General features: G+C 42.9%; 1 protein-coding gene across 1 annotated transcript in view; it reads left to right on the top strand.

Moving 5' to 3' along the window:
* Positions 1-447: 447 nt before the first annotated feature.
* The window catches only part of KYAT3 (kynurenine aminotransferase 3), a 339825-nt gene continuing 312519 nt past the window's right edge, over positions 448-27753 (top strand). Inside the window, exon 1 of the mRNA XM_083743487.1 lies at positions 448-452. The gene's annotated coding sequence lies outside the window, so the exon portion shown is untranslated. The remainder of the gene's footprint in view (positions 453-27753) is intronic.

Below are 27753 nucleotides of genomic sequence, written 5' to 3'. Positions count from 1 at the left end.
TCTATGAATGTGCTGTATTCCTTTTAAAACTCATCCAACTAGTGGCCAATGGTGTCCAAGTGGTTTGCCATCCACTAAACGTGAGACAGACAATCTATGATGTCGGCTGGTCCTATCCATTTTTTTCTCAGCTTACTATTTTCATTTGGATGTGTTCCCACGTAAGTGTGCATAGAAGGAATTGTGTGTCTTTTCCCATAGTTTGTGTGGTGCTCGATTCTGAAGCAGTCTGCCATTCATCAGATTGACTTTTTAGCTAGCTTTCCACTCCATGCTTCCAGCTTTGAAACCTCGCCTTCTGTATGGGAGCAGGCTAGGCAAGCTTGCAGAAGAAGTGGAGCAACCCCCTCCCCCTTCTGAGCCATGTAGAAGGCACCAGCATTTTCACTGCAGCTTGTTAGTGCACATTTTGGACAATGTTAACAGGATTTCAAATATTCAGGACAAGCGAGGTGCCTGCTTTAAGTCCTAAGGAGAAGCTAAAAAGACTATTAACAAGCTGAGTCCATAAAAAACATCTGTTCCAGTCATGCTGCTGTGTTATATATATATATATATATATATATATATATATATATGCTTTCGTAGATTTTCCTTCAAAACTGTAGCAAAGATCTCTAGAAAATGCTCTAGTGTGTGGAGTGCAATTTCCAATTTCTAACCTGATTTTGTTGATTCATACATATGCATGACTGGAGTGCTCTTCCTGAATACAAAGTCCAGCCTCTCTCCTCTTTCCTCTCCCCCACCCCCGACTGCCCCCCGCTTTTAGGGCTGTACTTTGTTTATTTTCCTTGAAATGCCCTTGAAATTTCATTTGCTCAGTGAAACCAAACAAATAATTGCATACTAAAAGGGAAATGAAGACAGGGAAGCTAAGTAATTTGCAACATCAAATATTCCCCTTCTGTGGTTAACATTCACAGCGAGGAGGAAATAGCAATAAACAGCTGACTGTCTCTTAAATGCAATAACTAATGCCAATGTCAAATGCGTGAAGTGAAAATATCTTAGGATATGCCTTCACAGTTCGGCTCTAGCGCTGTTAAATGGGATATGCTATATAATATAATAGGAGTCAGACTTGTCATATTTTCCCTGATCTCTGAAGAAGAATACCAATGTAACCATAAGGCTGCTTTACATCTTTTTCTAGTCAAAGTCAGTTTATTTCACGGGACTTCAGGATGGATCTTTTTAAAAAGGTTAGGGCTCTGTAAGGAAAACTGTCAGGATTTACAAAGCTGAGAGTAATTTGCCAAGCCAATTTTGTGTGTGCGCACAATTAGGGATAGAGAGAGAGAGAGAGAGAGAGAGAGAGAGAGAGAGAAAGGAGTTGTCATTTCTCTGTGCACACATTGTCCTCCCCTAACAGGGCACTAAATGTACAAATTAGTTGCAAGTAGAGCTTTTGTGAAGTCCTCCTGTGTGAAAAGGAAGGGCGAAGGCAGTGCGAAGCAGAATTTCTAACCCACAGCAGCAAAGACACAACAGGCCAAAGGCATGACTGGTGGGATGGACAGCCATGTCCATGGAGTTACGCCAAGGATGAATTTGGTCCGCTCTAACTTCAGTGGCACTTCTTTTCCCTCAGCACAACGGCCTCAGACTTCATAGGGTGAGGAACAGTTTTCACCATGTGCCAAGTGTGAAATGCTGCTGAAAATATATATATATGTATCTATAAAGTTTATAATTAAAACTGGTGTTTTTCCCGAGTCCGCACCGCTGGTAGCTTGGAAATGGTGTTGTTGGTTCCGGTGAAGACGTTAAGGGTGTATTCTGTTTGGCACACCCAAGAGAGTTCTTGTGTTAATGGTGACATTAACAGCGTTGATCCATGAAGTACTTTGGGACACTGAAGCCTGGTCTCACAGCTTAAGGCCTAATGCCTCCTCTCTCGCTAGCCATTAGGTTCAGTCTATGCTGCTACATACGTGAAGACTACTACATACATGTAAAGATAGCTATAGCAATGACCAGGATATTCATATAGACCCTCCAAGTGTCCCTGTTTTCCAGGGAAAGTCCCAGATTTACAGAAGCCGTTCCGGTTTCTGATTTGATCCTGGAATGTCCCGCTTTTCCTTAGGATGTCCCTATTTTCAAAGGAGAAATGTTGGAGGGTATGGAGTTATGCGACTCCCGAGCCAATGAGATAAGTAATTACATAACCTTTAGAAGACATCTGAAGGCATCCGTGTATAAGGAATTTTTTTTTAACGTTTAATGTTTTATTATGTTTTTGTATATGTTGGAAGCTGCCCAGAGTGGCTGGGGCAACCCAGTCAGATAGGCAGGGAATACTAATAACAATAAAAATAGCAATAACAATAACAATAGCAATAGAAGAATAGGATGTCAACCCTATTGACACAAACATACACACAACACTGGCAAGCTACACTCCTCAGAGATTGTGTGCTGGTGCCAGTCTTGCGCTGGTGCACTGAGCCTGTCAGCAGGTACCAGCACTTTGGTGCAACCCTTTGGCAAGCATGGGAAGCTGTGTTGGTCTCACCATAGTGCCAGAGGTCCAGAGTGCCTTCCTGTGTAGCGCTGTCACTCCAGGTTCATCAGAGGGTCATAACAACAGGCACATACAGATGCGCATCGCATGTGCGACTGGAAGTAGCTAACCGTTGGGAGCCTGCTCCACCCCCTCAACATTGAAAGGGCCCAGCCCTTTGGCCAAGGATTTTGGTGGGTCTGAAGACCCCTTGTCTCCCTGGAGTTGGTGCTCCTGACCAGAGGCAGGGCTTTTTTTTCCAGCTGGAACTCAGTTCTGGCACCTCTTAGGTAGCTTCCATTGCCATTCTAAGAGAACAAGGGAGATGTTCATGGTGAGCTTTGGCACCTCTTTTTCTAGAAAAATAGCACTGACCAGAGGAAATAGCTCAGTTGCTTAGAGCGTGGTGCTCATAATGCCAAGGTTTCAGGTTCTATCCCTGTACAGCACAGCTGCATATTCCTGAACTGCAGGGGATTGGACCAAATTATCCTCAGGGTCCCTTCCAGCTCTATGAATCTATGAGGGGACTAGCCCTCTCCTGCTGTTGTTCCCCAACAACTGATGATCAGCAAGTAGCTCCCTCCAACTGCTGAGGCAATATACATCAACATAGCCTTACCCTTTATGTGCATTCTTCCCATTCACATGCACAGAATTTTGTGCTTCTTCCAAGAGTAGCATGGTGAACTGGGGGAGGAGTGGGTTGTTGAATTCTTCAAGGTGAAATGACAACTGTGTGCAGATGTTATTTGATGAAGTGGAGGGACGCGGGTGGCGCTGTGGCTCAAACCACAGAGCCTAGGACTTGCCGTCAGAAGGTCGGCGGTTCGAATCCCCGTGACGGGGTGAGCTCCCATTGCTCGGTCCCTGCTCCTGCCAACCTAGCAGTTTGAAAGTACGTCAAAGTGCAAGTAGATAAATAGGTACCACTCCAGCGGGAAGGTAAACGGTGTTTCTGTGCGCTGCTCTGGTTCGCCAGAAGCGGCTTAGTCATGCTGGCCACATGACCCGGAAGCTGTACGCTGGCTCCCTCGGCCAATAAAGCGAGATGAGTGCCGCAACCCCAGAGTTGGTCACGACTGGACCTAATGGTCAGGGGTCCCTTTACCTTTACCTTATATACCTGCTATACCTTATATACATTATATATTTCCTGCTTCTTCCAAGAGTAGCATGACGAACTGGGGGAGGAGTGGGTTGTTGAATTCTTCAAGGTGGAATGTCAACCATGTACAGATGTTATTTGATGAAGTGGTATATAAATCTCACTAAATAAATCATTCTCAGCGACTGGTATTCAGAGGCATACTGCCCCAGACTGTAGAAGAAGGACATTGCCATTGTGGCTAGTAGCCAGATAATAAAATATTAGATTCAGAACTGTATAGTTGGTAGGGATCATGCAAGAATCTCAACTAAAGCATCCATGACAGATGGCCATCCCACCTTTTGCCAGTCCAATCTTTTGCCCGACATGGGGCTTGAACCCACACCCCTGAGATGAAGAGTCTCATGTTATTTCAAACTATGAATTTGTCTAATCCTCTTTTAAAGCCACCCAGGTTGGCAGCCATCATTACATCATAGATCATAGAACCATAGAGTTGGAACACAGAATCATAGAGTTGTCCAACTCCCTGCAATTCAGGAATCAAATCTGCAACCTTGACGTTATCAGCAGCACCCTCTACCCAACTGAACTATCCAGGGTGATGACTCCCATAACTTAACGACACACTGTGTGAAGTACTTTCTTTTGTCTGTCCTGAGTCTTCCAACATGGCCCCAATGAAGTTGAGTGTTGGAAGATATGGTTCTTGTGCTATTTCTGCATTAGACTGAAATTAGCTCAGGACAGATATGGGTTGAACATTTTAGTAAATGGACTGTATTTTTTAAAAAAGTTCATTAAAATATTAGTGACAAATAAACAAATAAAATTGAGGTATGGTAATTTTGTTTTGAGTGTGTGTGTGTCAAAATAAGTGTTTGTTGTAGATACTGCACCATGAATGTATACAGTATTTTATATGTTCTATTGGGCAGGTTTGCTAGTGCTCTGCTGTGGAATTTCTAATTTTACCACACATTACATGTGTCAGTTTATCTTACTTCTGACCGGGTGCCTTTTTCCTTCCCTGGTATTTGACAGCTTGAATATATTTCCTGTCAATGTCTTTAAGGCTGCCTTGTAAAAGTTTTTAAAATGCTAAGTAAGTCTATGTCATTGCCATGACTTCCATCACGCAACTGCACATTTCAGTCACTTCACTGCTAATAACAGTGGGGCTTTATAACAGTTTGAAATCAAGTGCTGCACTATTCTAATTTATTTTTTATATATATTTTGCCTAAAGTGCCACCTCTTCCTAAACAACTTCTTTTATGTGAAATCTCCTTTCCTTCCTTGAAAAGTGTGAAATTGTAATTTTAAAGGGATGGCATGTGGGAAGTAAATAAAATATTGGATCCCGTACCAAGGCTGGATAATGAATTACCCATGCTTAACTTGAACCAGGATTCAGCATTAAGAACTCTATTCAGTGCCATTTCGTTTCATTCCCCCCCAACCCCAATTTTAATTTGTACACCGCCTTTCTATACACATGGCAGTTTACAAGCAGAAGAAACAGCAAAATAGACAGCAAGGATCACACACAATCTGATCCGATACAAAAAAAGTCCCAATAACTTTAAAATACACAATTTATATCAAACAAAGCAATGTTCAATAATCCATTGGAAAATAATAGTAAACAGTAAAATTAAATACCAGCAAATAATAATTAAACTGTTCACACTTAACAATTGCAATAAAAAGTACGGAACTATAATCAATAATAATAACGGCAAGTCACCATGCATGAAACACTACAGAACATCTCCCTGTCTTCCCATACAGGTAACCCTACCTGCTTGGTTTTCAGAAAACGTGGGCACCCAGGAAGGCTGTAGAATGACGACAAATTTGCTGAGTCAAGGAAAAGGCACTCTCAAAACCCAGCAACCACCTTAAAGGTAAAGAATGCAACAAAACCAAGCACCCCACCCCACCCCCCCAAAAAATCACTGAAATTTCCCTTCCCCTTTGCTAATTTCCCAGTGCATTGTCTTTCCTTATTAATTGATGGAGAATGACACACCTGCACCCAGCACAGCTGACATGATTGCAAAGACTATGTCTGGGTCAATGAAACGCCTTGCCCTCAGAGCAGGGCCAGCCCAAGATATTTTGCTGCTGGAGGCAAAGGAGAAGGAGCCCGGGGGCAAGGAGGGTTTGTTTGTTAATATTTCCCCCCTGCCTATGCAACATAATATTGCTCTAGGTGGCTAACAAGGAGAAGAAAACACATCAAACTGCAATGTGTATTATGAATACTCCATACAATCATGAACCAAAGAAATAGACAGCACAAATCATATCTGCAAGCAGTAAGACAGGAGATTTTGTCCTAGTCAGAAATTATACTTGAAAGAGCTTATGGAAACTGGCTGTGCTGCCAGTTTGTCCTATGGAGCAGTGGAGGCCCAGTGAGTGATACCTTTCCTGGTACTCTTCTCAGTAAACAGCCAGTTTCAGTGGTAGGTACCTGCTGTTGAATGCCCAAGAGAAGATCGTGATTCTTTTGGAACTCCTCCGATCTGACTGGCTTAACAGCTTTTCTTTCTGAGTTGGTGGCCAAGGTCTTGGCCATGGAGTTGGAGATTTCTAGGTTGGCACTTCCAAAGGGGATTTGTGCCAAGGCTGCATGAACAGATGAGAGCCATTTTGTCTACTAAGTAGTTTTCTGTTGGCAGAAGGAGAGGAGGTGATTTTTGTCGAGTTCTCCTGCAGTTCTCAGCAGCATCCTATATATTGTTCTAGCTATCTCCCAAGCCTCTGGACCAGATTTTTAGGCGGCATGGGGAAATGTAGTGGAGAGGGGAAAAGGCAGTGCTTTTTTCTGCTGGAACTCACTGGAACTCAGTTCTGGCACCTCTAAGGTGGGTGCTATTGCCATTGCCATTATACGAGAACAGGGGAAGCATTCATTCAACACCTCTTTTTCTGGGGAAAGGCATACACTGATGTGAACTTAGCATCCAATAATGATGACAACAACAACAAAAACAGATCCAAGTGATTCAGTTTCCATTTTCAGAGGCATCTACATGTACATAATTACACCTCGTTTTGCCCTGTATGTCCTAAACCACTGCTTTTTGACCTTCAATCCCCAGATGTTACACTGCAACTCCCAACATTGGCTAAGCTCTCTTGGGAAGATGGAAGCTGTACTCCAACAACTTCTGGAGACCCAGGGCTGAGGAACACTGTCACAAACCATCTGAAGCCAGGGTCATAAACGTTACACATAGGCATCATTCATTCACAGAACAGCTCCAAAATTCATTGGATTATTTTGCATACGAATTATCCACTCACGGAAGTTCAGGGTAAAATTCAGAGATGATGGGAAGGATAAATTCTGGATAAATCCATCATAACTATTGTGGGAAATGGATAATTCAGAAGATGGCTCCAGTGGGTTTCATTCTCCCTTGGTAAAGAGGGAGCATTCTGCATAAGCAACCTTCTTGAATTGGATGTGCACATCTAAAACTTAATTTCTTGGACTTAATTCCTTCTCACACCACCACTTGCTCACCACATAACGGCCAGGAGAGGCTAAGCTGAAACCGACAGTATTTACAGTCCACAGACTTCCATAATGTGAAAATTGTCATGGGCCTCTACTGTAGAGATCAAACTGTGACACCTGGCAAGCCGAGAGCAGCCCCTTAAAATTGCAGTGCCACTTCAAAGAGACCTCGCAACCTTTTATGTGATTCATCCCTTCCTGAAATGATTCTTCACACACACACACACACAATGTACTTCATCTCAGTTTATGGTATGATGGCTGCATGATTCGCTGTGATGGGGTTTATGCCCTCTTCTTCCTACAAGATGGAGTTCTTCCTCAGGCTGTTAGGGTGGAAGTCTACATCCAAAGTGCTTTCCTACAAGAGGTCTTAATGCCCTAGCTTTCCTGCCACCCTGAACTTCACTGCAGAATCCAGCCAACACTTGGCATGGCGGATCCATCAATTTATATGGATTTCCACGTGGTGCCAAGAACTTGCGTCCTTTCCCTCTGCTGTGACATGCTCATCTTTCCCTTGACTCAGTGGCTTTTATACTCATGGACAGGCATCCCCAACCTACGGCCCTCCAGATGTTTTGGACACCAATTCCCATCATCCCTGACCACCGGTCCTGTTAGCTAGGGATCATGGGAGTTGTAGGCCAAAACATCCGGAAGGCCGCAGGCTGGGGATGTCTGCTCATGGAGGTGCAGATTCCTACAGCCATTGTGACCTCCCTTGTACGCCACTGCAGAAATTTTCACTCATTTCTGTTGCCTTTGGGGGGAAATCACAGGCATCCATCCTAAGCTACTGGTAGTGAGATTTAACAGGGTGGGAAGATGAAGCGGACAGCACCCTACTGGACAACAGCTTAGTGGTGCAGTACTTGTCCAGGTCCCTCTGGGATGGCATTTCTCCCTAAAGGACTTCAGGTAGCAAGGCTGGAAAAATACCTTTGCCTTCGGGAAGGGGTATAGAATCTACGGTAGTTCCTCTTCCTTCTCCAGCAGCCTTACCCAACCTGGTGCCATTTAGATGCCTTGAGAGCCAGTGTGGTGTAGTGGTTAAGAGCGTTAGACTCATAATCTGGTGAACCGGGTTCGAGTCTCTGCTCCTCCACATGCAGCTGCTGGGTGACCTTGGGCCAGTCACACTTCTCTGAAGTCTCTCAGCCCCACTCACCTCACAGAGTGTTTGTTGTGGGGGAGGAAGGGAAAGGAGAATGTTAGCCACTTTGAGACTCCCTCGGGTAGTGAAAAAGCGGGATATCAAATCCAAACTCTTCTTCTTCTTCTTGAACAACAATTCCCACCATACCTCCCAATGATCAAGTACAATGTGAGTTGGTGTTCAACAACACGCAGAACACAGGTCCCCCCAACCTCTGCCACAGAGAGGCCCACAAAGAAACTTCTGGCTTAGGCACAAATACCTTGTTATTTTGCCAAGCATTTTAAAAAAATGTTTGGTTGCATTTCCTGGGTAGGTGATATTGACACCATGTTATTATTCCATTTAAAATTACTTTTTTAAAAAATCAATCTTTCATGCATCTGCTGTAAAAGAAAATACTTTCTTTTTCTACATACATACTAAAGATTTGTGTCCTTCCTGGCCCTAAATCTCATGTTTAACAAACCACTCACTTTGCTCCAGTTTCTTTTCCTTTTTTAAAAAAATAAAATGAAAACAACATTTTAAAAACCATATAGATAAAAGGAACATTTCAACACTGAGTAACAAACCAAGATGTGGCTTTAAAAAAAAAAAGACCTGAGGCAAATTAAAGCCCAATTTAACTTTTGCTCAATAACTTCACTTTTCTGAATGAATCATTTATGTAGTGAAAAACTTCAGCTTACTGTACCAGAAAATGCAATTAATAGCTATCAGCCTTCTGGTCAGGTGTATATGAAGATGGGAATGGGGAACAGCCTGGGGAAATATTCCAATATTTCAGTTTAGAGTACTGGAATGTGAGATGATAAAATAGAGAGAGTAAACTGGCAAACAACTTTCAGCCTGAAAATTACTTCAACAAACCATTTGATGAAAACCTCTGAATGCAAAATCCATCTGGAGAAATTAGAAATCATGTGGGAATAATTCACAGCTAGATAAAAAGTGTTACATTCATTGGGTAATTAACACATGACAAATTATTGAACAGCCCAACTTGCAAATATTTTTCAAAGCAAAATTTCACGGGCGTGATAAACTGTTTTTTGCTACGTATTTGAAGCCTTTCCTGTCTCTACCACAAAATCATCAACATTGCTTCTGTCACAACATTTTGTGGTTGCAAGTCTGTAAAAAACATCAGCTGTGGTGTCCACCACAATACTTATGCTATTCTAGGCTGCATCAACAGAAGTATAGTGTTTTGATCAAAGGAAGTAATTTTGTTGTTGTTGTTTAGTCATCTTAGTTGTATTCGACTCTCCGTGACCTCATGAAGCAGAGCATGCCTTGGAAACTCTCACTTTCTTCTCAAAGTCAAAACAAAAAAATTCCTTCCAGTAGAACCTTAAAGACCAACTAAACCAACTAATTCTTCAGAAGTGTGCATGCACACGAAAGCTCATACCAAGAACTAACTTAGTTGGTCTTTAAGGTGCTACTGGAAGGAATTTTTTTGTTTTGACTATGGCAGACCAACACGGCTACCTATCTGTAACTTTCTTCTCAAAGCTTCTCCATTTTTAGGTCCATTGAGTTTTCTTGGCAAAATACTGTAGTGGTTTGCCAGTTCCTTCTCCAGGTGAATCACATTTAGTCTAAACTCTCGGCTATGACCTGTCTGTCTTGGGTGGCCCTGCATGGCATAGCTCATAGCTTTTTGGAGTTATTCAAACCCCTTTGCCATGACAAGGCAGTGATCCATGAAGGGGAAAGGAAGTAATAGTATCACTCTATTCTGCCTTGGCCAGACCACACCTGGAATATTGTGTCCAGTTCTGAGCACCACAATTTAATAAGGATATTGACAGGCTGGAATGTGTGCAGAGGAAGGCAACCAAGATTGTCAAGGGTCTGGGAACCAAACCTTATGAAGATTGGTTTAAGGACCTGGATATGTTTAGCCTTCAGAAAAGGGAGGCTGAGAGGAGATATTCTAGCCATCGTCCAATATCTAAAGGCCTGTCCTATGGAAGATGGAGCAAGTTTGTTTTCTCCTGCTCTGGAAGGTAAGACTCGAACCAACAGTGTTAGTGGCATCAATTTACAAGAAGGGAGAGTCCAACTAAACATCAGGAAGAACTTTCTGACAGTATGACAGTACGAAATGTTTGACAGTGGAACAGATTCTCTTGGGAGATTGTGGAGTCTCCTTCCTTGGAGGTTTTTAAGCAGAGGTTGGATGGCCATCTGTCATGGATGCTTTAGTTGAGAGTCCTGCATTGCAGAATGTTGGACTAGATGACCCTTGGGGTCCCTTCCAACTCTACCTTTATATGATTCTGTGGTTCTACAGGATCTTGGACTTCTATGGATTTCTGTTAGCACAATGGAACTTTCCTTCACCATCATGCACCCTCAAAATATGTTCCAGAGGACCCTGTAGATCAGCCTTTCTCAATCTGTGGGTCCCCAACTACAACTCCCATCACCCCTAGCTAGCAAGGCCAGAGGATGATGGGAGTTGTAGTCCAACAACATCTGGGGACCCACAGGTTGAGAACCACTGCTGTAGATCCTCCAGAGCAGACTAAGAGTATGTGGGAAGAAGAAGGGAAAGTTGCACTGCACAAGCAAAATGCTGCACATGCAGGTTGGATACCACCCCAAGTGTGGAAATAGATATATTTCAGATTCGTTTGCAGTTCTGTAAACTGGCAAAGAAAAACCAAATTATGGATTTTGTATCTTGTATCTTTGTACCAGCAGGCAAGGCTTGAATACCAACAGTTTGCTTTTCGTTGTTTTATAGTTTGCATCTTCTTCTTCTCTTCCTTCCATTTTCCCTTTCTCCCCTCCTTCTTTCTACAGAGGCCCTCTTGGGACAAACCTCTGAAAAGCAAACTGAGAAGGGACTGCCGCACTCTGAGGAGACAACAAGAGATTCGGCAACAGAGACAGGTGCAAGCTGTTGCCTCTTTCCCTTCACTTGTTTTCACCTTAAACGCAGGAGGAAAAGAAATCCTCTGTTCAGGCACTGACTGCCAGAAAGATGCAAAAGGCTGAAGGGAGAAAAAGGCTGAAAGCTGAATGATAGGCTGATTGCTGTGGTGTCTCAGGTTTTAGCACGTTAAAATAGGTTTAACCCTTGGAAGTCTGGATACTTGCCATCAATGGCTTTGTTGCAGTTGGGGGGGGGAGGGCGGAAATATCCTACTAACTGCTGCATATGGTGCTCCATTAATAAATACATCTTCCTGCTAGAGGAACATTTGAGTACAAATGTGTTGTTTGGGATACTGCCAAAAACCATGTGTGGCAGTGAGTCGTAAAATGCGTGGTTAATTAGTTGCTTGGGGTTGAATGTGGGGAATAAAACAGATTTGCCCTCAGATACTAGAATCATTTAGCACCTTTTAAAGACACGCTAAATGAACTTTATAACTTTTTAACAATGGTTGATTAAGTTAAAAATGTGCCTAAGAAGGAGATACTGTTAAGAGGTAGAGCATCTCTTATGCCCTGCCTGAAACTCCATCTCAAAAATTAGATAGATGATAGATGATAGATAGATGATAGATATAGATAGATGATAGATGATAGATAGATGATAGATAGATATAGATAGATAGATAGATAGATAGATAGATAGATAGATAGATAGATAGATAGATGATAGATGATATAGATAGATGATAGATAGATGATAGATAATCAGGTAGGATGCCAGCAAAGTGCTCATGGTGAGGGTCCTAGGCTAGATGAGCCATCATATAGATCAGTATAAGACAATTTCTTGGGCCTTTACTCACATTTGTTCAGTATCAAACTTTATTTCATTCACAGACCAGCATATGATAAAACATACCAATAAACTGAATACATAAGGCTTAAAACAGGTAAGGGATAAAAGAAACCTAGTCATTAAAAGTTGATTATTATCAAATTTGTTGTATCAGATTTGGTGCAGATTTGTAAAATACTATCTGCCACACACACACACCATTTAACTAAAGGGAAAAGAAAAGCAAGAGCTTTTGTAATTAAAACCTCAAAACAAAACAGTGGGACACAGACACAACATGCAGAACCATAGAGTTCAGTGAGTTGTAGCTTAAAACATCTGGAGAACATCTGGAGAGAACCAGCCTGGCCAAGGCTGATGTACTGTAATGGGAATATATGTGGCAACAGCCATTATGTTTATGAAGTTGGTGGTGATGATGAGCATGAGAATTGTAGCTAATTGTAGATCAGCAAATCATCATCATCATCATCATCATCTAATAAATCAATGATTCATTTATATTTCTAATGTTTTAATTGGACATACATTTTATTTTCAACCTGCATACATGAGCTAGACCAGATGTTGTAAGACTACAACTCCCATCATGCCTGACTAGTAGTCCTGCTGTCTAGGGATGATGGGAGCTGTATTCCAACAACATATGGGGACTCAAGATTGGGAAAGGTTGGTCTAGGCCAGGCACAGGCAAACTCGGCCCTCCAGATGTTTTGGGGCTACAATTCCCATCATCCCTGACCACTGGTCCTGTTAGCTATGGATGATGGGAGTTGTAGTCCCAAAACATCTGGAGGGCTGAGTTTGCCTATGCCTGGTCTAGGCAGTTGGTTTGCATGGGGTTGAAGTCCAGCTCCAAGTCTAGACTGAGGAAGACAATCAAACTGTGCTCTGAGTTTCGAACTATTTCATCACAATCACTTCATTTCTCCCTCTCTGATGCAACGTTCCTCTTGTCACCTTGCTCTGGATGAGCAATGAAATCACCCCTTTTACAGGTGTAAAAGAGATCTCAAATGACCTCCATTTTACATCATAAAGGTCTATGAAAAATGCATTCAGAAGCTGAACTCTGATTTTGAGTTCCATGCCAATTAACCATCAGCTTTAAGTGGAGCACACGGAATAGGAAATTGGCGCTGGGCAAAAAAAGAGAGGGGAAAAACGCAAAAACAAAACAAAAACCACGTTAAAGTGGGTACACTCTAAGTTATGAACTGTAAGTTATGTCATGTTGTGTTATGTAGCATCAAATCATAGTGGGGTGTGACACGACGTCAGCTACGTGAGTGGCGCAAATGTGACATGGCTGAGAAAAAACGAATTCCTTCCCGTCTTCTTAAGAGAGCATTTTACTTTTAATCAGATCGTCGCTGTCAATCCTGTTAACAGCTCCCTGACCTGGATTTTCAGGCAACGGAGGTGGATGGATTTAGAAGGGAGGACCTCTTCCCGCGTTGCAAAAGTTTAACAATCCAGGCTAACACTTGGAGCAAAACAAAAAACAAAAAACCACCACCACCCCAACCTCTCTCAATTTTTTTCACAGTAACTAGAGGTTTTTGTGGAGTGTGTGTGTGGTTTTTCTTTAAAAAAAAATTCTTGCTGATACTGAATCAATAATTTCATTTCTCTATTACAAATCTTAAGACAATACCGGCAGAAAGTATACTGGAATTTTACTTACTCACGTTTAATTATTGATGCGGGCTTCTTTAAACATCTTTGGCTCTCAGAAACAGCCCTTTAGAACTGTGTTCCATTTCTTATTGCTTACCTATTCTGTTTGTTCTTTGGCTCCCTGATCCATTTCGATTTTCTGCAGGTTAGCAAGTGCAGCATTGTCTGCTTTTGAAATGTGTCTTTAGGCATGCTTTTGTTTGACAAGGAATGCCAAGGCTGAACTGACAAAGTCTGTTTGAAAATCTTTTTCCAGGTATACAAGATCAGTAAGTCTGTTCAATGTATTCTGTGATTAGTATTTTTCCTCAGATATTTATATCAACATTTCAGCTTTTGTGAAAGATGTTTCCCCGAACATACCTGTCAGTGAGAAACTTACTCAAGGTAAAGTAACAGTATCATTTATATATTCAAATGCAGAGATACATTTATGGTAAACAGTTGACATCTCTCTCCCTATAACTTGAAAGAGATATACCTTTAACAAGCACTCGGAGTCAGGAGCGGCTTTTTCCATGGACTGAAACAAATATCAGCTCAAGGAATATGTCTCTTAGGCCTTTGGGTCCCAGCTTTCTGCAAGGCCTAAATCTAATATTTATATTTTTGAACCCTTGTAATGGCAGTTAATGTTTATAAGGCTAGACAAGCAATATGAGAACTCTTGATCCTCTTTGGCTTAGAAGAGTTGCGTTTTTGAGCTAAGCTACACCATTTTCAACTAATGCACATCTTTGCCTCCTCAGCTTTCACTCTGAAAGATACAAAGCAAAGAAACTTGGGAATTATAGTTCTGTGGAAATGCTTTGCTCCTAAGCAAAGAATGAGATAGCTAGGGTTCCTTGGAGGTTGCTCGGAGAGTGAAACGAAGCCCTCCTGATTGAAATTCAAAGTCTGAATATGCCTGGTGTCCTCCAAACACAGGTCTAAAATATAACCTACAGTAGCTCATGTTTTTTTCCCCTGTCTCTTTTTGGAAGATTGAACAATGTTTAGACCAAAGCAAAGTTTCCATCCACAGACAGGCAGGTCTGTATTCATACTGTAGAAAATGTGCACATTAGGGGGGAAAGTTCTAGACTAGCTCTCAGCCTTAAGTAGTAGTTCACTACCACAAGTCACTCACTGTGTGGGGCAGAAAGGTTGCTGTTGCTTACTGAGAGGTGAGTGGCAATGTGGCAGAGAGGTCAGCTTGGTGCAAATGCACTGGCAGAGCATTTGCCAAACTCCTCTCTCCTTGCACCCCGCCCTGTCCTGGCAAACAACAGCGGCCCATGTGCCAGAAAGCCAGAGTATCAGCTCCACCGCACCTGACAAGCCACTTTGGTTCCTTACATACAGCTAGCTTTTATGCAAGGGTTACCAAAAAGAAGGGACGTGGGTGGCGCTGTGGTCTAAACCATAGAGCCTAGGGCTTGCCGATCAGAAGGTCTGCAGTTCGAATCCCCGCGAAGGGGTGAGCTCCCGTTGCTTGGTCCCAGCTCCTGCCAACCTAGCAGTTCAAAAGCACGTCGAAGTACAAGTAGATTAATAGGTACCGCTCCGGCGGGAAGGTAAATGGCGTTTCCATGAGCTGCTCTGATTCGCCAGAAGCAGCTTAGTCATGCTGGCCACATGACCCAGAAGCTGTCTGCGGACAACCGCCGGCTCCCTCGGCCAGTAAAGCGAGATGAGCGCCGCAACCCCAGAGTCATCCGTGGCTGGACTTAACGGTCAGGGGTCCCTTTACTTTTACCTACTGAAAAGAATGCAATTCCATACATGTTGATCTGAAGTAATGCACTCATAGAAAGACTGGCGTGGCCTGGCAGGAAGGTGTTTCAAAATTCAGGGCGTGTTTCTGAGCTACATAGGCTGCACTAATTTTCAACTAATGTACATCTCAGAAGAAGAGGAGGAGGAGGAGGAGGAGGAGGAGCAATTTGGATTTGATATCCCGCTTTATCACTACCCGAAGGAGTCTCAAAGCGGCTAACATTCTCCTTTCCCTTCCTCTCCCACAACAAACACTCTGTGAGGTGAGTGGGGCTGAGAGACTTCAGAGAAGTGTGACTGGCCCAAGGTCACCCAGCAGCTGCATGTGGAGGAGTGGGGAATCGAACCCGGTTCACCAGATTACGAGTCCACCGCTCTTAACCACTGCACCACACTGGCAAACTGCCTCCTCAACTTTCACTCTTAAAGATACAAAGCAAAGAAACTTGGGAGTTTTAGTGCCCATAAAGGCTTCCACTGGTACCTTTGGCCTGGTACCCCAGACTCTGAAGTTTTTTTTAGTTTTTTAAAAAAGTATCTAATCTTCCTAGAAAGAAAGTTATGAAGCAAAAGGTGCAGGTAACCTCTAAAAGTTTTTTTGTGAAATGAGGGTGAGCATGAGCCTGGATAGCACAGTTGCTTAGAGCATGGTGCCGATAATACAAAGGTTACAGGTTCGATCCCTGTATGGGATAGCTGCACAGTCCTGCATTGCAGGGGGTTTGACTAGATGATCCGCAGGGTCCCTTCCAACTTTACAATTCTGTGATGTGTCCGCTGCCAGGTATAAGTTTCCTAGGACTGAGGAATGCTCCCAGTTGCTATTAGACAGCAACAGCATCTGTGCATGTGTGTCCCTTGCCATGGAACCCAGCACATCCATTGCTGTGTACAGGGGTGAAGCTTTAAAGGTTAAATTATCCGAAAGATAAAACGAAAGGAAACAGTTTGTGATCCACTGCTAATTTCAGATATTCTGGCACCTTTGAGTATCACGGGTTTATAAGCAGACATGACAGTCCCTGCACATAAGCAGGAAAAGTATAACCAATTTCTCGTAATTTCGAGACGGTTCAAAAAGAATGCATTTTGCTTACGATCTCGCGACATTTATAACAAAACCAAACGATTCAGGCACCTTATGAGAGCCATTTCACTTAAAAGGATACGGGCTTCGCTAATTAAGTGAGAAACACCTGCCATTAATAATTCATTAGATGCGCAGGACAGGATAAAGGCAGGCATCTAAAAATACCAACCACGTAAACTGGGTTTGAAACGGCTCTGTTAAAATTAAAAAGCTGGAAAATTCTTTGACACTCTCTCTCTTCTCTTCTCTTCTCTTCTCTTCTCTTCTCTTCTCTTCTCTTCTCTTTCTAACGGAACATAAGAAAGGAATATTTTAGTTGATTCTCACCCTCCAGGCAAAGTACTATAAAACCCCTGGCCTGATTCCAACCCCATTATCAAAGGACCACTCACCTAATCTAAAAAAGCAGCTCTTCATCAATTTATCATTAACAAGAGCATTACAATATAATGTAGGGAAACGGCTTTCCACCAGGGATTCAGTTAATGGGAAGCTGGAGCCAGATAACAAGCATGGCTGCAGATATGCCACAGTAGGTGAAGATAATATACATATATTCTGGGCAGAGAACACTGCAAACAGCTCCTGTCCCTACTGTTGATGAGTTTCCCTGGAAGACTAAAAATGGGGGGGGGGGGTAGGATTAAATGGCATTAAAAGTTTAAGCCTTGCAGTATATTTTCTGCATCATTTGCCAAAGTAAGAAGGTTATTGCACAACACGTCATGCCATTGTCTCGTACAAATTGCTTAGCCACAGACATAAATATGGCTTTTTCCCTTTGTTGCTGAATGAGAGTGAGATTTCTTCTCAAGCTGATATAAGCCTGGTCCTGCTCCAGTGTGCTTAGCGTCCTTGTGGACATGGCGGCATGAGTGTCTGATTCAGTCAGCTGCTTCTTCCAGTGGGGACAATTCACATGAGGCCTGTGGGTTAAAAAATGTCCCCATGCACACCAGAACCATTGGCCCCCGAGAAATGGCAGCTGTCAATGCTCTTGAACCAAACGCTGCTTTCAACATGACACCACAATGCACAGATTTTTTTTTACAGTGCCTGAACTGGGGCTTCCTTTTGGCCTTGGTTAAATAAACCCGAAGAAATATATTCGGACAGTCGTCTTTGACACACAAAGTTGCTCATCCCTCAGAATGGGCATTCTCACTCTAAAAGCCCTTTACTTATAAAAGTCATAGTTGGCTTCTGAAAAGTGGTCAAGGACCAGAAAAACAAAACTGAAAGTTGTTGACCTAAATATACACCATATTACTATCAGTCTCCCCTCCAGATTATTGATCAGGCCCACACCTTCTTAGCTTCAAAAATCCTATATGATGTTTTCTGACCTGTCAATGTTTCTGCAAGTACAATCCTGCTTTGCCCATCTTTGCCTCTCCTTACGGGACTAGGGAGGGTTTCAGAGGTCCCGGAAAGCCTTTGAGTACACAAACCAGGACCTGCATTGGTACCAAGTATTCTGAATACCGTATTGGCTAGAATATAAGCCACACCTTTAAAATTGGAGTGGGCGGGAGAAAAAAAGAAAAAATTCCCGAATACAAGCCTCTCCATTCCTCACTGCTCCTGGCTGTGTACGGGAGGGGGGGAGCGGCACTGCGTACCCTTCCTCGCTCTCTCCCTTCCCAGCCTTGGGGACTACACGCAGGGCGGGCACTGCCTCGCCACACTCCTGGCGCTGTTTGCCCCCCGCTCCTGGCTGCATTCCGTAAGGTCGCATATATAAGCCGCACTTTAACTTTTCATGGTCGGAATTTGGGGGGGAAGTGTGGCTTATATTCAGGCCAATACGGTAATATACCCTCCAAGTGTCCTGACTTTCCAAGGACAACCCCAGAATTACAAAAGCCGTCCTGGCTTCTGATTTGATCCCGGAATGTTCTCCTGGTAGTGCAACTGCTGCCAAGCTCAGGATAGAGGATGAGCCAGTGATTGTCCCAAGCAGTGTGATGCCAGTGGCTGCAGCCATGAGGGAGCATCCTATGGTCTCTCCATGGCTGCTGTTGCCAGCCGCCTCCCTTGGGCAGCTCGTAACAGCTGCTGGAGGAAGAGGAGAGTCTGTCACTGCCGGAGCCAGCCTGTGCATGACACAATGACACAGCAGCTCTAAGGGGCAGGCAGAGGGCAGACCCACCCTAGACAAGAAGGAAAGGAAAGGAAAGGAAAGGAAAGGGGAATGCAAGAAGTGTGTGTGTGTGTGTGTGTGTGTGTGTACATATACAGTGGTACCTCAGGTTACATACGCTTCAGGTTACATATGCTTCAGGTTACGGACTCCGCTAACCCAGAAATAGTACCTCGGGTTAAGAACTTTGCTTCAGGATGAGAACAGAAATCGTGCTTCGGCGGCACGGCAGCAGGAGGCCCCATTAGCTAAAGTGGTGCTTCAGGTTAAGAACAGTTTCAGGTTAAGTACGGGCCTCTGGAACGGATTAAGTACTTAACCCGAGGTACCACTGTGTGTATGTATGTGTGTATGTGTGTGTGTGTGTGTGTGTGTGTATATATATATATATATATATATATATATATTCAAATAGGAAATGCTCTGCAGGGGGAAGGGCAAAAAATGGAGAGGTTGAGGAGGGTCAGTTGCAGGTGAGTGAGAAACATCCCCATTTTCGTCTGAGGAAAGTCAGAGGGTACGGAAAAAGGTTGACTGTGATTTCTGCAAGATCTATCCCTCAGCAGGTAAAGAATTGGCTGCGGCCTTGCGGTTATTACTGTCTTCTTGTTTTGTGTGAGGCTGAAGTCGCTTTCCAGTTCCTTATTCAACGAAGAGTGGTGCGAATAGCCTAAAGAGTTGACGCCATTTTCCACGAGGCTCTGTCAGCCATAGCAACTTCTCCAGAAACTTCACAATTGCCCGTGTTAATGTTTATCTCGTTTGTACAGGCATTTTGCAACCTGAGGCAGAGCAGCAAGAGTGGCGCACACACACATCAAAGTGGTTAGTACTTGAAACTAGGGATGATATTTTGTTAGCCAAGGCATAAAACCCAAAGGGGGCCTTGGAGAGAAATACAATACTTCAAAAGGAAATAACTAACAATTTGGTATTCTTTCATGGTAGCCAAAATCAGCTGCCTGAGGTGGCCACATCACTTGGCCTAATAGTAGGGCTGGCCCTACATTCTGGGTAATTCCTGCCTCCATGCAATGCTGTCCTTCATGGATAGGAGCTATGGCTCATTGGTAGAGCACGTCCTTGGCCTTCAGCAGGTCCCAGGGACTGTTGCCTAATAGCTCAGTCGGTAGAGCACGAGACTCTTAATCTCAAGGTTGTGGGTTTGAGCCCCATGTTGGACAAAAGATTCCTGCAATGCAGGGGGTTGGACTAGACCAGTGTTTCCCAACCTTGGGCCTACAGCTGTTTTTGGACTACAACTCCCATCATCCCTAGGCAGCAAGACCAGTGGTCAGGGATGATGGGAATTATAGTCTGAAAACAGCTGGAGGCCCAAGGTTGGGAAACACTGGACTAGATGACCGCCGCGGTCCCTTCCAACTCTACCATTCTATGCTATTACTGTGGAAGTTCTGCAATCAACTTCCCCCCTCAGTGCAGTTGTGTGTACCATCATTATGGACAGGACATGTCCATGGTTTATCATCACAATTTAAAATGATTTATCCCAGTCTGCATCTAACCAACCGTGCCCGAACCACACATCTTTGGACTTTTTCGAGTGTGGTCTGCTCCTATGCGCTTTTTTAATGAGGTAGTCCGAGGGCTTTCTGACAGTGTCCTTCTTTCTTCTTACTACAATTTCTGGCTGTTTGGAGCAGCTGCAAAGCACAGGACTTGCCATGCTTGCTAGAAAAATGTTGAGTAAAAAAACCAAAAAAATCCCCTGGAAGCAGCCACACTGTTAATTATGTTGCTTTGGACTTATACTTTATATTTGACTTCCTTCTGTAATGTTTTGCTCTGGGTTGTTTCATTTGATGTTTTGATGTTGTAAACCGCTTTGAGGTGCTCTCTTCTTAAAAATATAAAGCAGTATAGAAATGAAATGTATAATGAAAATAACACATTATTTAGAAAATGTGTAAAAATGGGAAAATATGGGTGATTGGCAGAGAAGCTGAGGGAAGTCCAAAAAGTTGAAATTTGTGAAAATTGTTTGATATGGCAAATTTGTATAATGGAAAATTCAATAAAAAAGAAAATAACACATTATATGCCACCAGTTCTGAGGGAATTGTATCGAGGAGTCTGTCCCCATATATCTATTTGGGGGCCGTATTTTTCTGTCTATCCAATGCCTTTGGCTGCTTCCTTAAGTACCTGGAGGCAGCCATCTCTTTCAGCATATAATTACCAGGAAGTAGTGGCATGGAGAAAGCTAGAGAGTTCCAGAAAGACATCTACTTCTGCTTCATTGACTATGCAAAAGCCTTTGACTGTGTCGACCACGGCAAACTATGGCAAGTTCTTAAAGAAATGGGAGTGCCAGATCACCTCATCTGTCTCCTGAGAAATCTCTATGTGGGACAAGAAGCTACAGTTAGAACTGGATATGGAACAACTGATTGGTTCAAAATTGGGAAAGGAGTACGACAAGGCTGTATTTTGTCTCCCTGCTTATTTAACTTATATGCAGAATTCATCATGTGAAAGGCTGGGCTGGATGAATCCCTAGCTGGAATTAAGATTGCCGGAAGAAATATCAACAACCTCAGATATGCAGATGACACAACCTTGATGGCAGAAAGTGAGGAGGAATTAAAGAACCTTTTAATGAGGGTGAAAGAGGAGAGCGCAAAATATGGTCTGAAGCTCAACATCAAAAAAACGAAGATCATGGCCACTGGTCCCATCAACTCCTGGCAAATAGAAGGGAAAGAAATGGAGGGAGTAAGAGATTTTACTTTCTTGGGCTCAATGATCACTGCAGATGGTGACAGCAGCCACGAAATTAGAAGACGCCTGCTTCTTGGGAGAAGGGCAATGACAGGCCTAGACAGCATCTTAAGAAGTAGAGACATCACCTTGCCAACAAAGGTTCGTATAGTTAAAGCTATGGTTTTCCCAGTAGTGATGTATGGAAGTGAGAGCTGGACCATAAAGAAGGCTGATCGCCGAAGAATTGATGCTTTTGAATTATGGTGCTAGAGGAGACTCTTGAGAGTCCCATGGACTGCAAGAAGATCAAACCTCTCCATACTGAAGGAAATCAACCCTGAGTGCTCACTGGAAGGACAGATTGTGAAGCTGAGGCTCCAGTACTTTGGCCACCTCATGAGAAGAGAAGACTCCCTGGAGAAGACCCTGATGTTGGGAAAGATGGAGGGCACAAGGAGAAGGGGACGGCAGAGGACGAGATGGTTGGATAGTGTTTTCGAGGTTATCAGCATGAGTTTGACCAAACTGCGGGAGGCAGTGGAGGACAGAGGTGCCTGGCGTTCTCTGGTCCATGGGGTCACGAAGAGTCGGACACGACTAAACGACTAAACAACAACAAAGTGGCATTCCATACATGCAAGTACTTCCAGGGGCTTTATATATATACTTTCTCAAAAAGAGAGAAAACTCAAAAACCTTCAGACCACGTCATAAATTGAATTAAATATATGGCAATGCACGTTTCCAAGTTTTCTTTTTGTGCCCTGATTTTTACTTTTTGAAATATGGCAACCCTACCGAAATGGGAAAACTTACTGGAGCAATAAGAAAGCAAGAGGAGAAGAACTTGATCAAAGACTGGGGGAAATTTGTGGACTATTTGAAAAGTTTTTGTGCACATCTAAGTTCCTTAGCAGGATCGACTTAAAACCAAACAGTTATAATTAAGGTTAAAGGAAAACTAGGTTGTAATTAATAATTGGATTAATGAGGGAATTGCAGTGTTAAGAAATATATATATATATATATATATATTTGCTTTCGTAGATTTTCACGGGTACAGGAATGCAGGTTTTGGTGTCCTCGGGTGTCTTCCCGTGTAAAAGTTGGGGTGTCTAGGCGACGTTTCGACGAGGTCTCACTCGTCATCTTCAGGCTGGTGCTTTCGGCTTCTTGTTACTGGAACAGAGCTGTTCCAGTAACAAGAAGCCGAAAGCACCAGCCTGAAGATGACGAGTGAGACCTCGTCGAAACGTCGCCTAGACACCCCAACTTTTACACGGGAAGACACCCGAGGACACCAAAACCTGCATATATATATATATATATATATATATATGCAGGTTTTGGTGTCCTCGGGTGTCTTCCCGTGTAAAAGTTGGGGTGTCTAGGCGACGTTTCGACGAGGTCTCACTCGTCATCTTCAGGCTGGTGCTTTCGGCTTCTTGTTACTGGAACAGAGCGGGATCTCAATGTTTGAGTTCCTATAAATACTGTAGAGGGGGTGTGGTGTCTAGCCTCCAATGTTCTGGGCAGAGAGGAAGTTCCCAGGCTAGTGTGCCTTTTCTTCTTTTGTTCCTTAATTACTTGAGAGATACCTTGAGTGATTTTTTGAGTGATATCCTGAGTACCACTTAGGTGGGTCATTAGGTGTGGATTAGTTGCTAAAGTCTTTGTGTCTTGACCTCTTGAACTTTGTGAAGAGTTTTCCTGAGAAGATGGCTGTATTGCACTTAGTTGTGCTTTGGCTTGGCTTCGTGTATAGGGGCGAGCTGTGGTTTTGTGGCTTGTGTCAGCCAGATCTGTGTAGGGATTGCAGGGGGGTGCAGCATCCGGAGGTGCCACCATGGATTGGCTACTGGATGGTGTCAGTAATTCATCTGTGGAGAGGGTCTGGGTTTGGGTCTGGTGTGGTTGATTGGTGTTGGCGTTCTGTGTGCCTCTGGATCTGGTGTCAGTTTTTTTTTATATATATATATATATCCACAAAAGGGGTGGAAGGAAGTCAAAACATATATGCTTATTGGGAAAATATTGGATTTGTATGCTTGTAAAACTTTTTTTAAAAAACTGAAAAATATAATTTTAATAATAATAATAATAATAATAATAATAGTAATAATAATTCCCCTCAAAGAATTATGGGTATTGCAGTTTGTTAAGAGTTTTCTTTGAGAAAAAGATTATGCTTTAAAGGTATACAGTGGTACCTTGGTTTATGAACTTAATCTGTTCCGGAAGTCAGTTCTTAAACCAAAGCGTTCTCAAACCAAGGCATGCTTTCCCATAGCAGCGGGGGACTCAATTTACAAATGGAACATACTCAACAGGAAGTGGAACATGTTCTGATTCCAAGGCAAAGTTCACAAACCAAAACACCTACTTCTGAATTTGCAGCGTTCTTAATCCAGGTTGTTCATAAACTAAGCTGTTCTTAAACCAAGGTACCACTGTACTGTGTATACAAACCTTAGTCCTATTCCCTCTGGGAACCAGGGCAGGGACGTCAATGGATTCATCTCTCCCTAACTGCCATCCAGACTAATTTGGCACAAAACACTCAGCTTTTCCTCCCTTCTTCCCTTCCTTACCTCTGCTGCCATGCTTAAAACGACAACAGAAGACCCAGCCAGCCATTTTGCAGACTAGGAATAAATCAGCATCTCCCGGTTTCATCTCAGAGCAGGCTGCATATTTAAAAATAAACCAGAAAGGGGAGGGAGGAGTTGCAATGTATGCCTCAGATGACACACTATGGACACATCCACGCCATGTTTTTAAAGCACACTTCCCCCAAAGAATTCCAGAAACTGTTGTTTACCCCTTCCACAAAACTGCAAGTCCAAGCACCCTTAGCAAAGTACAGTTCCCAGGATTCCTTGGGGCGAAGCCATGTGCTTTAACTGTCAGGTGTGGGTGTGAGTGTGAAAATGGTCTGAACTTCAGGCGAGGAAGAGGATTTGATGGAGAAATTACAGCAACAACAGGGGGAAGCTGAGACGAAGGTCAAGTGCGACCCAAACATAGCCGCTGGCCTGCAAAAAACGGGTCGCTTGCCTTCCGGCGCCACTTTCCCTGCTTGTCACTCACCGATATGCAGACTGGCTGTTCTTCAAGGCGACCATCTTAACTGTCTCCTTGGGCTTGCTGTTTATCTGCATTTATTTTCTGCATATCTTTAAAGGAATCTTTGTTTAAATCCTACGAGCGGCGGTGTTGGCTGCGGGAGGTTTTAACCGGAGTAATGATCTGGCAAGCGGATAAGTGGGAAGGACTGAGTGAGGAGAGAAGGAAAGATTAGTAGGAGTGATTGCAGCAAGAACTGTGAGGGGAATATCATTTGACCGGAGCAAACAGTGGGAGATGCGGCGGGCTTCGCCTTGTCATTTTTGTGAAGAAATCTGTGGGAGCCACAGCGCTCTGTGGGAGCCCATGTCTGTGAGCTATAACGTTATTACCTACTGATGAATAAGCCGAAAAGTTCTCTGAAACAAACTTTCGGAAAACAGGGAGCATACTGTAGACAACAAGAAATGTTATGGTAATGTCGGGTAATTAGGACCAACGCGTATGGATCAGGACGTCTTCCACATAGTGGGGAAAGTATTAGTATCGATTGAGGAAATTTACTACGTTATGAATTGCTGCATATCTCACCCAAACATGAGGCAGGATATCAGAAGCACCGCCTCGGTTTGCAAATCTTTTGGCAGTCAAACGGACTTCTAGAATGGATAAAGTTCAGGAACCAAAGTACCACTGTATTTCAAAAAGTGAAAACACAAAAGTTGTCTTTGAGCTATTTTTAAGGAAATCCGCCCAAAAAACAACACATCCAACATGGGTTGTCATACACCCGGCTTTTCCCAGACATTTTTACTGATTTCAGAAATTCCGCCCAGATGCTATTTCCAACAGATGAATCCTGGGTATGTTCAGGAAATCCTGGATGTATGGTGGCCCTAGTTAATGTGCATAACAACCGACGATTCTCCAGGAGGCCTGTTGAATGTGCACATATTTCTGCCATGAATTAAGAATAATAATGATGATGATGATGATTTATACCCCGCCCAGCTGGCTGGGTTTGCACAATCCCCACTCAATAGATGTCATATCCAATAGGCATTGGGAAATCTACATTTTGTACATTCTCCACTACAAGGTATGTTGCAGACCATGTTAGGATAAGCAGTGAGCCAGAAAGAGCCAGGGCAGAGGGCAGAGCAGATTTCACACTTTTGAACAAGAGATAGGGAGGGGAAGTATGTTTCTTAGAGACTATGCACAATAACTAGAGAATGTGCATATATTGCTTGAAGAATATACAAAATGCAACCATGTTTTGCACTTTCCCTATGGCCCGTCGGAGATTATGTATATGGATCATGTGCACAGAGTGGTTTAATAATCAATCCCTCCTCTGGGGAAACTTGCACTAAAATATCAGTGATTTTCATGAGGATTCTTTTTTTAAGGAAATTGCTGAACAATGAGGAGAACTGAATTTCAGGTGGGGAAAATGAGAAACTTAGAGAACTGAAGTTAAGAGATCCTTCCCTCCCTACCTGCGACTACACTTCATTGCACTCTGTGGGACTTCACAGCAGACATGCATAGGATTCCGCTCTTGGATTTTAGTATAATTTTTTTTCCTTGTTATTATAGAAAATACAGATTTCAAGTGATGTTGTAAGCCACCTCAGTATTATGGATGGCAATGATAAGAATCATCAGGTTAAAAATGGCAGAGCAACACCAAACCAGGTTGAGGGAAAAGAATGACTATATGCACAATTTCCACCCCATTGTAATTCTAGTTTCTACCATAATAATATGAACTTATATTCTGTCTTTTTAGACCAGGGGTAGGCAACCTAAGGCCCGTGAGTCGGATGCAGCCCAATTGCCTTCTCTATCCAGCCTGTGGACGGTCCGGGAATCAGCGCGTTCTTACATGAGTAAAATGTGTGCTTTTATTTAAAATGCATCTCTGGGTTATTTGTGGGGCATAGGAATTCGTTCATTTTTTTCAAAATATAGTCTGGCCCACCACATGGTCTGAGGGACGGTGGACCGGCACACAGCTGAAAAAGGTTGCTGACCCCTGTTTTAGACTCACATAAAGAGTGAACCTAACAAGTAAACTGATAATCAGCTGAGAAGATACCACACTAAGCGTCTCCTGAGCATGGCACAACTGGGGATACATCTCTGCTCCATTCCACTATGGCTCAGTAGCCCCTGCTACATTTAACCTTGCAAAACCATTTTCAATGAGGCTTTAGCACACGCCTAAGCCATACAAAACATTCACATTCACTTGGGGGGATAAGTTGGTCAAACCCAACTGTGAATATTTGTTCTTTTGAGAAAAGTTTAAGTGAAATCCCTCCTGTGTTTTTGAGCAAGAAAAGAATATTTAAGTCCACATATTTTACACACATTTTAAGGAAGAAAGAACCATCTAAATGCATTATTTCACATGCACATTCCAACAGTCTTGAGACTATATCTCTTGCAAAGATACTGCATGAGGTATGTAGCAGATTGCATAACATGAGAAAAAATAAAGTATTCATGTTCAGAAAATAAGTCACTGTGAAAGATTCAGGATTAAGAAAGAAAGAAAGAAAGAAAGGAAAGGAAAGGAAAGGAAAGGAAAGGAAAGGAAAGGAAAGGAAAGGAAAGGAAAAGAAAAGAAAAACACCACCAAGGAAAGCAAGGTGGAATCTGCACACATATAAAAAATGCTTTTTAAAAAAAAGTTTTGAAAAATACATTGAATTTTGCATAGCTCACTGTCGCCATCTAGTATCACATCTGTATATTGCACATTACAGCACATTTAAAACGTCTTATTTGCAGCTCTGTAGCTGAGTCCAATGACAAAAGTGTAAATAGAAATGACTTACAGGGGAGTGATTGTAAAACCACTCATAAATTATATATCGCAATCAAAATTTCAGAAGCATTTTCTAAAGCAGATCTATTGGCCTTGTGACAACAGGGATGAAGTGGCCACCCAGTTGTTTTTATTGCATTGATTCAGGATCAATGTCATCGTTTGCATGGGCTATTGTGGCAGCAGTTTCAAAATCATTTTAAATCCGCATTTGGTGCTTCATAAAACAGCCCAGTTCACAAGTTGCCCAGTTCAGCTCCCACAGAAACCTGAGGCCTGGTACCTCTTCATTTTTCATTGATTCAGTTCTGCACCATACCTCCCAGGTAAGCCTTCTGAAACTTTTAAGGTGTGCCAATTATGGTGGTAGCTTTTGTATCATGCA

Source organism: Podarcis gaigeae (assembly GCF_964106915.1).
Source record: "Podarcis gaigeae genome assembly, chromosome: 6".
Lineage (NCBI taxonomy): Eukaryota > Metazoa > Chordata > Lepidosauria > Squamata > Lacertidae > Podarcis > Podarcis gaigeae.
This window is presented reverse-complemented; position numbering and strand designations above follow the sequence as displayed.